The sequence below is a fragment of the Scyliorhinus torazame genome, chromosome 6, assembly GCF_047496885.1.
Source record: "Scyliorhinus torazame isolate Kashiwa2021f chromosome 6, sScyTor2.1, whole genome shotgun sequence".
NCBI classification, from domain to species: domain Eukaryota; kingdom Metazoa; phylum Chordata; class Chondrichthyes; order Carcharhiniformes; family Scyliorhinidae; genus Scyliorhinus; species Scyliorhinus torazame.
In genome coordinates this window covers 69,207,534-69,223,733 of record NC_092712.1, presented here as the reverse complement: position 1 = coordinate 69,223,733, position 16,200 = coordinate 69,207,534, and the positions used below count along the sequence as shown (strand labels likewise).

At 46.4% G+C, this 16,200-nt stretch overlaps 1 pseudogene; it reads right to left on the bottom strand.

The window, feature by feature from the left end:
- Positions 1 to 12,243: 12,243 nt before the first annotated feature.
- Positions 12,244 to 13,910, bottom strand: LOC140425837 (centriole and centriolar satellite protein ofd1-like; annotated as a pseudogene).
- Between the last annotated feature and the right edge of the window lie 2,290 nt (positions 13,911 to 16,200).

Sequence of the window (16,200 nt, the reverse complement as noted above, 5' to 3'; positions counted from 1 at the left end):
ATCCCCATAACCCAGTAACCCCACCCAACACTAAGGCAAATTTGGGCACTAAGGGCAATTTATCATGGCCAATCCACCTAACCTGTACATCTTTGGACTGTGGGAGGAAACTGGAGCACCCGGAGGAAACCCACGCACACACGGGGAGGATGTGCAGACTCCGCACAGACAGTGACCCAAGCCGGAATCGAACCTGGGACCCTGGAGCTGTGAAGCAATTGTGTTATCCTCAATGCTACCGTGCTGCCACATTGTCAATCACATTGAGGAGCCTCCGCACATTAGTGTTTAGCTGCCTGCCCTTTACAAATCCCGTCTGGTTCTCATGAATCACCCCTGGGACACAGTCCTCAATTCTCGTAGCCAGCACTTTTGCCAGCAACGTAGCATTCACATTGAGGAGCGAGATCGGTCTATATGGCCCACACTGCAGTGGGTCCTTGTTCCGCTTCAGGGTCAGAAAGATCAGCGCCCCGGACATTGTCGGGGCAAGATCCCTTGCCTTATTGAAAGTCCTCACTAGCAACGGGCCTAGCAGGTCCACGTATTTCCTGTAAAACTCGACCGGGAACTCATCTGGCCCCGGGGCCTTCCCCGTCTGCATGCTCCCCAATCCTTTAACCAGCTCCTCCAGCCCAATTGGCAGCCCTAAACCAGCCACCTCCTGCTCCTCCACCCTCGGGAACGTCAGCTGATCCAAAAATCGTCGCATCCCCTCTTCCCCCCGCTGGTGGCTCAGATCTGTACAGATCCCCATAGAAGTCCCTAAATACCTTGTTTATTCTCACCGCACTCCGCACCGTATTCCCCCCGCTATCCTTAACTCCACCTATCTCCCTCGCTGCCTCCCTCTTACGAAGCTGGTGTGCCAGCATCCGACTCGCCTTCTCCCAATACTCATACGTTGCGCCCTGAGCTTTCTTCCACTGTGCCTCTGCTTTCCCGGTGGTCAACAGGTCGAACTCCGTCTGGAGGTTCCGCAGCTCCGTGAGTCGTCCGTCCTCGGGGGCCTCTACATATCTCCTGTCCACCCTTAAGATCTCCCCCACCAAACTCTCCCTCTCCCTGCCCTCTCTCTTCTCCCTGTTGGCCCTGATGGAGATTAACTCTCCCCTGACCACCGCATTCAGCGACTCCCAGACTGTCCCCACCTGCACTTCCCCATTGTCATTGGCCTCCAAATATCTTTCAATGCACCCCCGCACCCGCCCGCACACCTCCTCATCCACCAATAATCCCACATCAAGACGCCACAACGGGCGCTGGTCCCTCTCCTCTCCGAACTCCAGCTCCACCCAGTGCGGGGCGTGGTCTGAGATGGCTATGGCTGAATACTCCGTTCCCTCCACTTTCGGGATTAGCGCCCTACTCAAAATAAAAGAATCTATCCGGGAGTAGGCTCTATGGACGTGGGAAAAGAATGAAAATTCCCTGGCCTGGGGCCTGACAAACCTCCATGGATCCACTCCCCCCATCTGGTCCATAAACCCCCTAAGCACCTTGGCCGCAGCTGGCCTCTTACCTGTCCTGAACCTAGAACGATCCAGTGCTGGGTCCAGGACCGTGTTGAAATCCCCCCCCATTATCAAGCTTCCTACCTCCAGGTCCGGAATCCGACCCAGCATGCGTTTCATAAATCCGGCATCATCCCAGTTCGGGGCATATACATTTACCATTACCACCCGCACCCCCTGCAACATAACCTCTCACCATCACATATCGACCTCCATTATCCACTACAATATTCATTGCCTCAAACGACACCCGCTTCCCCACCAGTATTGCAACCCCTCTGTTCTTCGCATCTAGCCCTGAATGGAATACCTGTCCTACCCATCCCTTTCTCAGCCTGACCTGATCTGCCACCTTCAAATGCGTCTCCTGAAGCATAACCACGTCTGCCTTCAGTCCCTTTAAGTGCGCGAACACCCGGGCCCTCTTGACCGGCCTGTTCAGGCCCCTCACATTCCAAGTTATCAGCCGGATTGGGGGCTGCTCACCGCCCCCCCCCTCCCCTCCACCTAGCCATCTCCTTTTCTAGGCCAGCTACGTGCCCGCGCCTCCCGCACCCTCCAGTCCCCCGGACGGCGGACCCCCGCCCCGACCAGCTCTCCTACTTCCAGCTTCCCTTTGGCCAATGCAGCAGCAACCCTATACCCCCCTCTCCCCCGCCTCCCCCTGCTAGATCCACATCTAGCCCTTTTGCTCCCCCCATAACACTCTCGTAAGTCAGCTGACTCCTGCTGACCCCGGCCTCTCCCGCTATTCTATCGACCCCCTCCAGTGTGAGAATCCCCCCCTACCCCTCCCTGGCAGTCAGTGTGCGCTCCTCTCCAGCACCGCCCATCCCCCCCCAGCCCCCACCCCCATCCTTCCCTAGCGCGGGAAAAAGCCTGCGCTTTCCTGAGCCGGCCCCGCCCCCTCTGGCGCAGCTCCTTTTGCGGCCTTACACCAATTCCCCATCCCCGGGCCTCCACTCCCCCTCTTCCTTCGTGGGGGTCTGCCCCTCCAACACCGACGCCCACACTCTCCCACAGTCTCCCCATCAAATCCCTTCACCCATCCCCATCCAGCACCCAAACCAGAGGAACAGTCCCTAAACGTAATAAACACCATATACACAGTAAACATCCCCCCACAACAAACACTCAATTTGAGTCCAACTTTTCAGTCCGTATAAGTTCCATGCCTCATCAGGCGTTTCGCAACAGTGGTGCCGATCCTGGAACGTGAACCACAATCGCGCTGGCAGCAGCATACCGAACTTCACCCCTTTTCGATGGAGCACCGCCATAGCCCAATTGAAACCAGCTCTCTTCTTAGCCACCTCTGCACTCCAGTCCTGGTAGATTCGGATCTCCGTGTTCTCCCACCTGCTGCTCCTCTCTTTCTTGGCCCATCTCAGGACACACTCTCTGTCCATAAAGCAGTGAAACCTCACCACTACAGCCCTTGGCGGCTCATTGGCCTTGGGTCTCCTGGCTAGGACCCGGTGAGCCCCATCTAGGGCTAGGGAAAGCTCCCGCGCCCATCAGTGAATTGAGCATCGTGCTCACATATGCCCCAGCATCGGGCCCCTCCACTCCTTCGGGGAGACCCAGAATCCGAAGATTCTTCCTCCTCGACCTATTCTCCAGGTCCTCAAATCTTTCCGCCCACCTCTTGTGCAGCGCCTCGTGCGCCTTCACCTTCACCACCAGGCCCAAGATCTTGTCCTCATTCTCCGAGGCTTTTTGCCGCACCTCCCGGATCGCCGCCCCTTGGGCCTTCTGGGTCTCCACTAGCTTCTCAATCACCGCCTTCATTGGCGCCAGCATTTCGGTTTTCAGCTCCTCAAAGCAGCGTCTAAGAAACCCCTACTGCTCCTGCGACCACTGCGCCCATGCTGCTTAGTCTCCACCCGCCGCCATATTGTTTTTTCTCCCTCTCACTTTTCACTGCTCCAAGATCACTTTTTTCACCACTCCACTCCTGGTCCAATCCATATAATGTCACCTTCCCACACTGGAAGTCGTCGAACAATTGCCGTTGGGGCCACTCTAGAGAGCCCAAAAGTCCGTTCCCGGCGGAAGCTGCCGAACGTGCGACCTACCGAGGCATAGCTGCAACCGGAATTCCCCTCCAATTGCAAAGTCAATCCCTCTTTCTGCTGCCCTTCACTTTTGCACTCGAGAAGAGAATTCTGCAGCTTTTCAGCCTTGACATGAATGCAAAGCCTTCTCGTGATATTGCTGATGACAATCATATTTTTGTGGGGGATTGTGATATTTATTTCTCATGCAAAAGAACATGGTGTACTGAAAGCAAAATTGGAAATAAATGGTATGCACCATGTGACCATTTCTGAATTTATGCTTTCACAGAAATGGTAAATGTAACCTTTGTAACATTATCATGTGCACAGTAACTGTACAGTACAGCATTTGTTGCTAACCCAGTTTTACACTAAATAAATATTTAATACAGCACAAACAGGAAAAATGTTATGAGTACCAATGTAAGGGCGAAAATAACACAATCTTAGGGCACTGCTTTTTGGTAAACTGTCATTTTGAAGTTCAGTTTGAGACTTTTAATTCCATATATTTTTGTATACGCAAGTAAAAGCTGACCCTATGATTTTTGGCCTTAAAAAAGTGACCTGGATTTTCACTGTTGGGGATACTCCAGGGCCCTTCCAAATGGTGTCAGGACCCAGATCCAGAAGTCTTGGCTTCATTTCCAATAGATGCTACTTTTGCCAGGGAGGGGAAACTGGGCTGGGACATGACTCCTACATGAGGGAAACCCAACTGAGTAGGTAATTTGAACTCATTTCCCCTGGAGTAAGAACCTTAACCTGCAGTTGATGAGTTACAAATCTTTATGGAAGTGGTAAATGCTCTTGAAGGGCAGGTAAGATCTGTAGAACTGTCAAACTGTTAAGTTATTTAAATTGCCAGCCCATTAAAAAAATGGGGAAAACAGCTTGTCTGTGTCTGTGAGAGTTGAATTTTTTTCTAGCAATTTCAATAGCTGTTTGTTGACATAACCCTAAGTGCTATCATTATACCATTATTAATATTTTGCTGATTTCTATATTCTATCATTACCGCAGTGAGAAAGTTCACAGTTTAATTGACAGCTCAAAGACGTTATTTAAGAATTAGGTAGGTATCTTTGATGTGGGGTTATGAATGCAAATATTTATTTTTAAAAGAATTAATTATTTGAGATTATTTCAAAGTATTGAATGGCTTTCATAAATGCAAGTAGTTTTTTTCATATCGTGAACTCTATAATGGATATCGAGAACTTTATTTTAGAACATAGAACATAGAACGATACAGCGCAGTACATGCCCTTCGGCCCACGATGTTGCACCGAAACAAAAGCCATCTAACCTACACTATGCCATTATCATCCATATGTTTATCCAATAAACTTTTAAATGCCCTCAATGTTGGCGAGTTCACTACTGTAGCAGGTAGGGCATTCCACGGCCTCACTACTCTTTGTGTAAAGAACCTACCTCTGACCTCTGTCCTTTATCTATTACCCCTCAGTTTAAAGCTATGTCCCCTCGTGCCAGCCATTTCCATCCGCTGGGGAAGGCTCTCACTGTCCATCCTATCTAACCCCCTGATCATTTTGTATGCCTCTATTAAGTCTCCTCTTAACCTTCTTCTCTCCAACGAAAACAACCTCAAGTCCATCAGCCTTTCCTCATAAGATTTTCCCTCCATACCAGGCAACATCCTGGTAAATCTCCTCTGCACCCGCTCCAAAGCCTCCACGTCCTTCCTATAATGCGGTGACCAGAACTGTACGCAATACTCCAAATGCGGCCACACCAGAGTTCTGTACAGCTGCAACATGACCTCCTGACTCCGGAACTCAATCCCTCTACCAATAAAGGCCAACACTCCATAGGCCTTCTTCACAACCCTATCAACCTGGGTGGCAACTTTCAGGGATCTATGTACATGGACACCTAGATCCCTCTGCTCATCCACACTTCCAAGAACTTTACTATTAGCCAAATATTCCGCATTCCTGTTATTCCTTCCAAAGTGAATCACCTCACACTTCTCTACATTAAACTCCATTTGCCACCTCTCAGCCCAGCTCTGCAGCTTATCTATATCCCTCTGTAACCTGCTACATCCTTCCACACTATCGACAACTGACTTTAGTGTCGTCTGCAAATTTACTCACCCACCCTTCTGCGCCTTCCTCTAGGTCATTGATAAAAATGACAAACAGCAACGGCCCCAGAACAGATCCTTGTGGTACTCCACTTGTAACTGAACACCACTCTGAACATTTCCCATCAACCACCACCCTCTGTCTTCTTTCAGCTAGCCAATTTCTGATCCACATCTCTAAATCACCCTCAATCCCCAGCCTCCGTATTTTCTGCAATAGCCTACCATGGGGAACCTTATAAAACGCTTTGCTGAAATCCATATACACCACATCAACTGCTCTACCCTCGTCTACCTGTTCAGTCACCTTCTCAAAGAACTCGATAAGGTTTGTGAGGCATGACCTACCCTTCACAAAGCCATGCTGACTATCCCTGATCATATTATTCCTATCTAGATGATAATAAATCTTGTCTCTTATAATCCCCTCCAAGACTTTACCCACCTCACACGTGAGGCTCACCGGTCTATAGTTGCCGGGGTTGTCTCTGCTCCCCTTTTTGAACAAAGGGACCACATTTGCTATTCTCCAGTCCTCTGGCTCTATTCCTGTAGCCAATGATGACATAAAAATCAAAGCCAAAGGTCCAGCAATCTCTTCCCTGGCCTCCCAGAGAATCCTAGGATAAATCCCATCAGGACCCGGGGACTTATCTATTTTCAGCCTGTCCAGAATTGCCAACACCTCTTCCCTACGTACCTCAATGCCATCTATTCTATTAGCCTGGGTCTCAGCATTCTCCTCCACAACATTATCTTTTTCCTGAGTGAATACTGACGAAAAATATTCGTTTAGTATCTCGCCTATCTCTTCAGACTCCACACACAACTTCCCATCCCTGTCCTTGACTGGTCCTACTCTTTCCCTAGTCATTCGCTTATTCCTGACATACCGAGAGAAAGCTTTTGGGTTTTCCTTGATCCTACCTGCCAAATACTTCTCATGTCCCCTCCTTGCTCGTCTTAGCTCTCTCTTTAGATCCTTCTTCGCTACCTTGTAACTATCCATCGCCCCAACTGAAACTTCACACCTCATCTTCACATAGGCCTCCTTCTTCCTCTTAACAAGAGATTCCACTTCTTTGGTAAACCACGGTTCCCTCGCTCAACGCCTTCCTCCCTGCCTGACCGGTACATACTTATCAAGAACACGCAGTAGCTGATCCTTGAACAAGCTCCACTTATCCAGTGTGCCCAACACTTGCAGCCTACTTCTCCACCTTATCCCCCCCAAGTCACGTCTAATGGCATCATAATTGCCCTTCCCCCAGCTATAACTCTTGCCCTGCGGTGTATACTTATCCCTTTCCATCATTAACGTAAACGTCACCGAATTGTGGTCACTGTCCCCAAAGTGCTCTCCTACCTCCAAATCCAACACCTGGCCTGGTTCATTACCCAAAACCAAATCCAACGTGGCCTCGCCTCTTGTTGGCCTGTCAACATATTGTGTCAGGAAACCCTCCTGCACATACTGTACAAAAAACGACCCATCTAATGTACTCGAACTATATCTTTTCCAGTCAATATTTGGAAAGTTAAAGTCTCCCATAATAACTACCCTGTTACTTTCGCTGTTATCCAGGATCATCCTCGCCATCCTTTCCTCTACATCCCTAGAACTATTTGGAGGCCTATAGAAGACTCCCAACAGGGTGACCTCTCCTTTCATGTTTCTAACCTCAGCCCATACTACCTCGGAAGATGAGTCCCCATCTAGCATCCTCTCCGCCACCGTAATACTGCTCTTGACTAGCAGCGCCACACCTCCCCCTCTTTTGCCTCCTTCTCTGAGCTTACTAAAACACCTAAACCCCGGAACCTGCAACATCTATTCCTGTCCCTGCTCTATCCATGTCTCCGAAATGGCCACAACATCGAAGTCCCAGGTACCAACCCATGCTGCCAGTTCCCCTACCTTATTTCGTATACTCCTGGCATTGAAGTAGACACACTTCAAACCACCTACCTGAACACTGGCCCCCTCCTGCGACGTCAAATCTGTGCTCCTGACCTCTATACTCTCATTCTCCCTTACCCTAAAACTACAATCCAGGTTCCCATGCCTCTGCTGCATTAGTTTACACCCCCCCAAAGAGCACTAACAAATCTCCCCCCCAGGATATTTGTGCCCCTCAGGTTCAGATGTAGACCATCCTGTCTGTAGAGGTCCCACCTTCCCCAGAAAGAGCCCCAGTTATCCAGAAATCTGAATCCCTCCCGCCTGCACCATCCCTGTAGCCATATGTTTAATTGCTCTCTCTCCCTATTCCTCATCTCACTATCACGTGGCACGGGCAACAACCCAGAGATAACAACTCTGTTTGTTCTAGTTCTGAGCTTCCATCCTAGCTCCCTGAAAGCCTGCCTGACATCCATGTCCCCTTTCCTACCTATGTCGTTAGTGCCAATGTGGACCTCGACTTGGGGCTGCTCCCCCTCCCCCCTAAGGACCCGGAAAACACGATCCGAGACATCACGTACCCTTGCACCTGGGAGGCAACATACCAAACGTGAGTCTCTCACGCTCCCACAAAATCTCCTATCTGTGCCCCTGACTATCGAGTCCCCAATTACTAATGCTCTGCTCCTCTCCCCCCTTCCCTTCTGAGCAACAGGGACAGACTCCGTGCCAGAGGCCTGTACCCCATGGCTTACCCCTGGTAAGTCGTCCCCCCCCCACAAGTATCCAAAGCGGTATACTTGTTTCTCAGATTTTATTTAATCTCATTGTGGTTCCTGAGTCTGCTTATGGTGGAAAACGGGCGAACTGGCATGGAGATAGTGAGGGGAAAGGCTAACATACTGGGGGCATAAGATGGCATTAAGTTGGCATTGGGACTATAAGTAGCCATAGTGATGGGTAGAGAGTCATAATTTGGCAGAGGGACCCATAGAGGTGGCTGGGCATGATTTGGCATGTCTGGCCATGGGCAATGGAGGGGTGAGGATAATGGGGATGTAAGGGGTGATGGACAGACAATCTAATGTTCAAGAAAACAACTGGGGAAAAGTCCCAGTGGACTGAGTTGGGAGTTCTGAACTGATCCAAGACCCCACCAATTGAGGCACTTTTCCCCCGAGATTGGTCTGAGGAGTCAGGAATTTCCAGATTCCCACTATCCAACTTGGAAGCAAAATTCCAGATCATAGTTTTTCCACACACTTTGTGTAAAAATCTATCCTAATTTTCCGGATCAAAGCTCAAAGATTTCAGATCTAAAGTATAATCCTGGAGGTGTTTGTGATTTGATTTCATTGTAAATATATAAATCGCGATATGAATGAATATTTGTAAGTAAATACTTAAATCATTGAGAGATTTAAGTTTTGTTTTTATTTATTCAAATTTTTAAGGTAATCAGGTTATGAATGATAATTAATATGAATTCTTTAGTGTTGCTTTTTACTCCACTGTTCCAGTCTTTTTTGAATTTCACTTGGTGCAAATCAACCACGCATATCAGTCCTGAGAAAATATAACTCATATTAAAATTGACCTCATGATGTTTGGTCAAAAAAATTAGTCAATAGCGTTACGACCCCCTGGGCTAGTGCACGGTCAATTCCAGTCCCACTTTACCCGGAGTCACAATACAATTGGAATTCACAAATAATTCTTAGAAAAACACCCACAGTGTTTGGCCCTTGGCTGCCCAATAACTACAGACACCAGATTTGTTAATTTAAACACAAGTAATTTTATTAATGACAATAATTATTATTCAAATACAACTGGTTAACTATTAGCAAATTCCTAACCCTGCCCCCCTTTAACCCACCCTTTACACACACACACACACACATACACTCATACCAACAAGGCAGGCAAACAAAAACAAAGGGGAAAAGAGGGGTGTCGAAATAATGATGGAAGTAACAGGATAAGAGCCTTTGTTGCAGATGCTTGTCTTGTAGCACACTTTCCTTTAGTTTAAGCTTCCAGGTCGAGGTTTCTGCTTTCAGTTTGTACCTGTTTTCACTATAGATGCATCGAGGTTCTCCTTATGTTCAGAAATACAACAGTTATGTAGCTTTTATTGAGAAAGAGAGAGAGAGAGCCAGAGGGAATAAAGCTTCATCTTTGTGCGCCCAGGACCCTACTGTCATCGAATTACTGAATTTACAGTGCAGACCCCTTTCCTTTTTTCTCTGAAAACAATCTCACGTAGATCATAGAATCATAGAATTTTACAGTGCAGAAAGAGGCCACTCGGCCCATCGAGTCCTGTACCGGCCCCTGGAAAGAGCACCCTACCCACACCTTAATCCTATCCCCACACCTCCATCCAATCCCCACGCTTCCACCCTATCCTCATAACCACCTAACCTTTTTTTTTTGGACACAGGGCAATTTAGCATAACCAATCCACGTGACCTGCACAGCTTTTCACTTTACAATGTGGAAAAGTGTGAGGTTATGCACTTTGGAAGGAAGAATTTAGGCATAGACTATTTTCTAAATGGGGAAATGCTTAGGAAATCAGAAGCACAAAGGGACTTGGGAGTCCTTGTTCACGATTCTCTTCAGGTTAATGTGCAGGTTCAGTCAGCAGTTAAGAAGGCAAATGCAATGTTAGCATTCATGACAAGAGGGCTAGAACATAAGACCAGGGAGATACTTCTGAGGCTGTATAAGGCTCTGGTCAGACCCCATTTGGAGTATTGTGAGCAGTATTGGGCCCCGTATCTAAGGAAGGATGTGCTGGTCTTGGAAAGAGTCCAGAGGAGGTTCACAAGAATGATCTATGGAATGAAGAACTTGTCGCATGAGGAACGGCTGAGGACTCTGGATCTGTACTCGTTGGAGTTTAGAAGGATGAGCGGGGATCTTATTGAAAATTACAGGATACTGTGAGGCATGGATAGAATGGACGTGGAGAGGATGTTTCCACTTGTAGGAGAAACTAGAACCAGAAGACACCATCTCAGACTGAAGGGACGATCCTTTAAAACAGAGATGAGGAGGAATTTCTTCAGCCAGAGGATGGTGAATCTGTGGAACTCTTTGCCACAGTGGAGGCCAAATCACTGACTGTCTTTAAGACAGAGATAGATAGGTTCTTGATTAATAATGGGATCAGGGGTTATGGGGAGAAGGCAGGAGAATGGGGATGAAAAAATATCAGCCATGATTGAATGGCGGAGCAGACTCGATGGACCGAGTGGCCTAATTCTGCTCCTATATCTTATGGTCTTATGGGAGGAAACCGGAGCACCCGATGGAAACCCACGCAGGCACGGGGAGAACATGCAGACACAGACAGTGACCCAAGCTGGGAATCGAACCTGGAACCCTGGAGCTGTGAAGCAACTGTGCTAACCACTGTGAATAAAAGAACAAAGAAAAGTACAGCACAGGAACATGCCCTTCGGTCCTCCAAGCCTGCGCTGAACATGCTTCCCATCTAAATGAAAATATTCTACACATCCGGGGTCCGTATCCCTCTATTCCCAAGCTATTCATGTATTTGTCAAGATGCTCCTTAAACATCACTATCGTCCCTGCTTCCACCACCTCCTCCGGCAGTGAGTTCCAGGCACCCACTAACCTCTTTGTAAAAAGCTTGCCTCATACATCTCCTCTAAACTTTGCCCCTCGCACCTTAAACCTATACCCCCTAGTAATTTACCCCTCTATCCTGGGAAAAAGTCTCTGACTATATACTCTGTCTATGCCCTTCATTATTTTGTGGACTTCCCCTCATAATTTTGTAGACTTAACATGCTGATCTATACGATCTATCCCCGCCTGTTGCCAGGCAGAATACAGCCTTTGGCCAATTTATTGGCCACCAGACAATCAATTGAACCAAGTCCCTCCAATCTCTCGGGTGCCAAAAAAGCCTGATTTTGCTGTTCAAAAGCTAGAACTGTGTACTATTTTGTAACTCTCGAGTTCCTCACTTTCTCTGCTCAATGTAAAGGTATATGTCCATTCACCATCTATGGGGAAAAAATGATAATGACAAAATAAAAGAAATGGGACATAAGGGAACCAACAGAATTACATACCTCCCTCCCTAAAAGGAATGTAATGCCATGGCATGGACATTGCATAATGAGGAATGCAAGGCATAAATCGCAAACGCATATCCATTCATCCATCCCCATTATATAAGTCTCCTTTCCAGTCGCTACATTGGCAGCTAGTCAGCCCTTAAACCCGTGACAAAGCATCTGCAATCACATTGTCCTTTCTGGGGATGTGTACAATTTTAACATTGAACTGTCGTAATAATAAATTCCAATGGAATAATCTTGCATTCCGTGTTTTAAACTTTTTTATAACTGCAAACAGATCATTGATATATAAACTAAGCTTTGTTTATTATCATGCTGATAATAGAGAGCTGTTAGTAAGGCTATGGTTTCTTTTTCAATGGTGGAACATTTTCTTTCACAAGGACATGTTTTTAAAAAAATTATCCCACTGGTCTCTCATTCCTGCATCGCCGTCTTGTAGTTCCACTGCCCCTACCTCAAGGTCACTGGCATCTGTGACCATTTTAAATGGTCTTGAACAGTCCAGGACGCCCAGCACCAGTTTGCCCACTTACATGACCTCAATCTCCCAAACTCTACTTGGCGTTCTGTGAACCACACCATTTCCGCATGTTTCCTGCGTTTCCAGGCACTATTTCTCCTCACCTTTTCATCTCTGATCTTCACATGTCTTTTCTTTTCTTCCCTTGCATTTTTCATCTTCTCAGTTTTTTCTTCTTCTTCTTCTGGACCATTGAATTTCGATATATCTGGTGGAGATTAAATTACTTCTTGGTCTAGTGAAGAAACAGACCCTCTATTCACATTTTCCTCCCAGTACTGGGACAAATTCTTGTCAAATGTTGGAATGCCTTCTTGCGCAACTTCACGATGGCCATCTGGTTGCTCAGTCAGTACTTCAAACCTTTGAATTGTTTAAGATTGATGAGACACAGTGTTATCTACCAGAGGTTTTCTGATCTTTCATTGGCACCATAGTCAACAGCTAAAGGAAAGCTTCAAGTGGACATCACAGGATTGGATTTAATTGATTGTTATTGACATTTGACTTTCAGGTACATCGGGAACAGAGGCCAGAAATGAACCATCAACACCCAACCGTGTCTGTCACAGCTGAAGTTTCAAGATATCAACTTGCCCATTTAGTCTGCTGGTTTGATCCTCATACTTCAAGTGTTGCTTTTAACCTTTGCACAGTGCTCTGCCTCATTCTGTAGCTGTTGCTCCTGTATATGTTTATGGTTTTGATATTCATTCTGGAATATTCTGCTTTCTTCAATTCAGCTTGGAGAGCTAAATGAGAGCAGTAAGTTCATTCAGCATTTCACACAGCCTCTGATTATCATGAAGCTGTGCATCTTCAGTCTTTGATGACATATAGTCTGCTCCTTCCTTTCACTTTTCATTCAGCAATGCGTTCTGCTTCACTAACAAACAAACTTGGGCTGTAGCTGCATTCAGTTCCAACTCCATCTTCTTAACTTGAACACGGGTTACTTGGAGTTCCTCTGTTTCGGAATGGATGGCAACAGATTCTTCAGCTAATCGAGCTGACTCTGCTTCAACTCTTCTCATTCACTGTTACTTTCTCAGTACTTTTGCGATACTCTTCCTGTACCTGCACGACCCATTCTTCAACATTTGCTCATAAGTCTCCTTAATATTATTCACTGCCAGCTCCTGTCTCCATGGATCCTGTTCGAAACTCTTGTCCCTTTGGCCATGCAAATTCTGAAAAAGTTCAAAGGCTTCAATTTGTTGTCTATGTTTGACCTCTTTATTTCACATAGCTTCAATGTCTTTCAATAAACTTTGTCTCTGCGTATAGATTTATTTTTCCTCAATCTCCTGTTGTTTCTGAAGTTTCTCAAAAGCATTCTTCTCACTTGTGATCAATGTTTCAGATTTTGTCTGGTACATTTTATCTAGCTTTGATCTGTGCTCTTCTATGTTCTTCTGTGAGTGCTCTTTCTCCTGAAACCAAATCTTAGCCAATTCCAGATCCTTAAAATGCTGCAGCTCTTGCGTCATCTCTGCCTGAAGCTGTTCTTCCATTTGTTCGCGATATACAAACAGCTTTGTTTCCTCATCTTGAAAATTTGTTGGATAAGATGCTGCATATTCTTCATCAACTATTTGGAGATCATCAATAATAGATTCCTTGAACTCTGAAGTGCAACTGGTCTGACTTTTCCAAATTCCCACATGTCCTACCATTGGCATCCCATGCTCTAGCGCAGTACTTCCTTACTGATATTTAGCAGTACCACTAGCTGGTGAACAACTGTCCATGCATCGTCCACAGGTCTATGCGGATGTCTCCACTTCCTCATCAGAACTCCATTTTTAATGTAATAGCACTTTGGAACCCCCTCAGCCTCAACGTCTGTGGGAGCTGACTGTGCTAATCTATGTATCTCTGCATCCTCTTCCTCAATGAATGAAGTCCTACCAAACACTTAATCGGAATTATTCTCGTTCTCAAGGATAGTTTAGGCTGCTCCACCATCTGATTGTGGAATGATTTTGATCTCTGGTGGTGAACTTTGTTTAGCCATTGCCCTGGTCACCACACACAATGGAAAAATATTGCAAAATTGATCCTGTAACTGTTCTGCCTCCTTATCGTGCCTCAGATTCCCTGTAATCATGGATGAAGCTACAACCTTCACTCCAGCCAAATCAATCCTCAAAGGTAAGTCTTCTCTGGCTACTGGTAACTTGTTAACCACTAAGACAACTACTGGGTGTGGTAATATGTATTGGGGGTCATGTGGGACTGGAAGCCCTAATGTCATTGGCTGACAGATCCCGGGTCCTGGTTGGCCGTTGACCTCAAGCTCCGCCCTGAAGGCGAAGTATAAGAAGCCGGTGTCTTCCCCCGCAGGCCAGTTTACTAACGAGCTGCTGGGGAACAGACACGCTTAATAAAGCCTCATCGACTTCACTATATTCGTCTCATGGAGTCTTTGCGCGCTACACTGGGCCTGACACCAAATCACACTGCAATTGTACTTTATACAATGGAACCGCAATATAATCTCCACTTATCCTATTCACTAATACTTTAGCTTTCACTGAACTCTCTGGAGGGAAAACCAAATTTCTCTCCAGTAAGAGAGTCTACGTAGCACCTGTGTTCCATAAGATAGTCATGGGTTTAGCTACATTAGTTGGTGAAAATGGGGTGATCTTTCCCTGAGACAAAAACCCTGTATATCTTTCATCTTCCTCATTAATCACGCCTGCTCCCACAGCAGTGTTTACCTCAGGTCTCCAGTTAGAGCTACAATCTGTCACGTAGTATTCTCCACTTTTGTTCCCTTTTCAGAATCCTTCTTATGAACCCCAAACGAGTCACAGGGGAATTCCTCACAACTTCTAACATGCTGAATGAATGTGTCCCATTTTATTACAATGGTAACAGCTAGTCTTTCAAATCTCACCTTCACCCTCAGTACCTTCCTTCCTGGTTTGAGAAGGGGGTCTCGGAGCACTCCTAGATATCCATTCCTTATCTTGGCTCCCTGCCTTCCTTTCACTCACTCTCCCACTCCTATCGTTTACAAATCAGCTATCAATCAGCTCATAATCATCAGCCATAATTGCTGTTTGCTTAGCGGTCGTTATCATTTGATCTTCAACATGGGTTCTTATCACTGAAGGTAGGAAATTCATAAATTCTTTTTAAGACAATGACCTGTATCAGAACCTCATGGGTAGTTTGAACTCCTGAACTCCTAGGGTGATACGGTAGCACAATAGTTAGCACTGTTCCCTCACAGTGGCGGGATCCCAGGTTCAATTCCTGCCTTGGGCCACTGTCTGTGCGGAATCTGCACGTTCTTCCCGTGTCTGCGTGGGTTTCCTCCGGGTGCTCCAGTTTCCTCCCACAAGTCCGAAAGACGTGCTGTTAGGTGAATTGGACATTCTGAATTCTCCCTCTGTGTACCCGAACAGGCGCCAGAACGTGGCGACTAGGGGCTTTTCACAGTATCGTCATTGCAGTGTTAATGTAAGCCTACTTGTGACAATAAAGATTAATATTACTATTATTAATGCTCTTACCCATCGATTAAAATTGTTCTGTTTCACCCTTTCAAATTCAGCATACAACTGCCATTCCCGGCTGTCTCCTAAACTTCTGCAATTTTTGTCTATATTCCTCGGGAACACATTCATATGCACCCAGAATAGCCGTTTTTACCTCATCATAATTCTCAGGCACGCCCCCTGACTGGGAAGCATACAATTCCGGTGCCCATCCCCTCAATTTACTTTGCATGGGTAATGTCCACTTTTCTTTTGGCCCCTCCATTTAGGTTGCTTTTTTCTCAAATGCCCTCAAAAAGGTTTCGACTTCCTTTTCTTCAAATTGTAGGAGGGCCTGTATAAACGCAAACATACTGCAATTGTGTTCTACTCCAGGATTAAGCTCCCCTCTAGTTCCTGGCAACTCACTTTCAATTTTTAGCGCCTTAAGTTGGAACTCTCTCTCTTTTGCTTT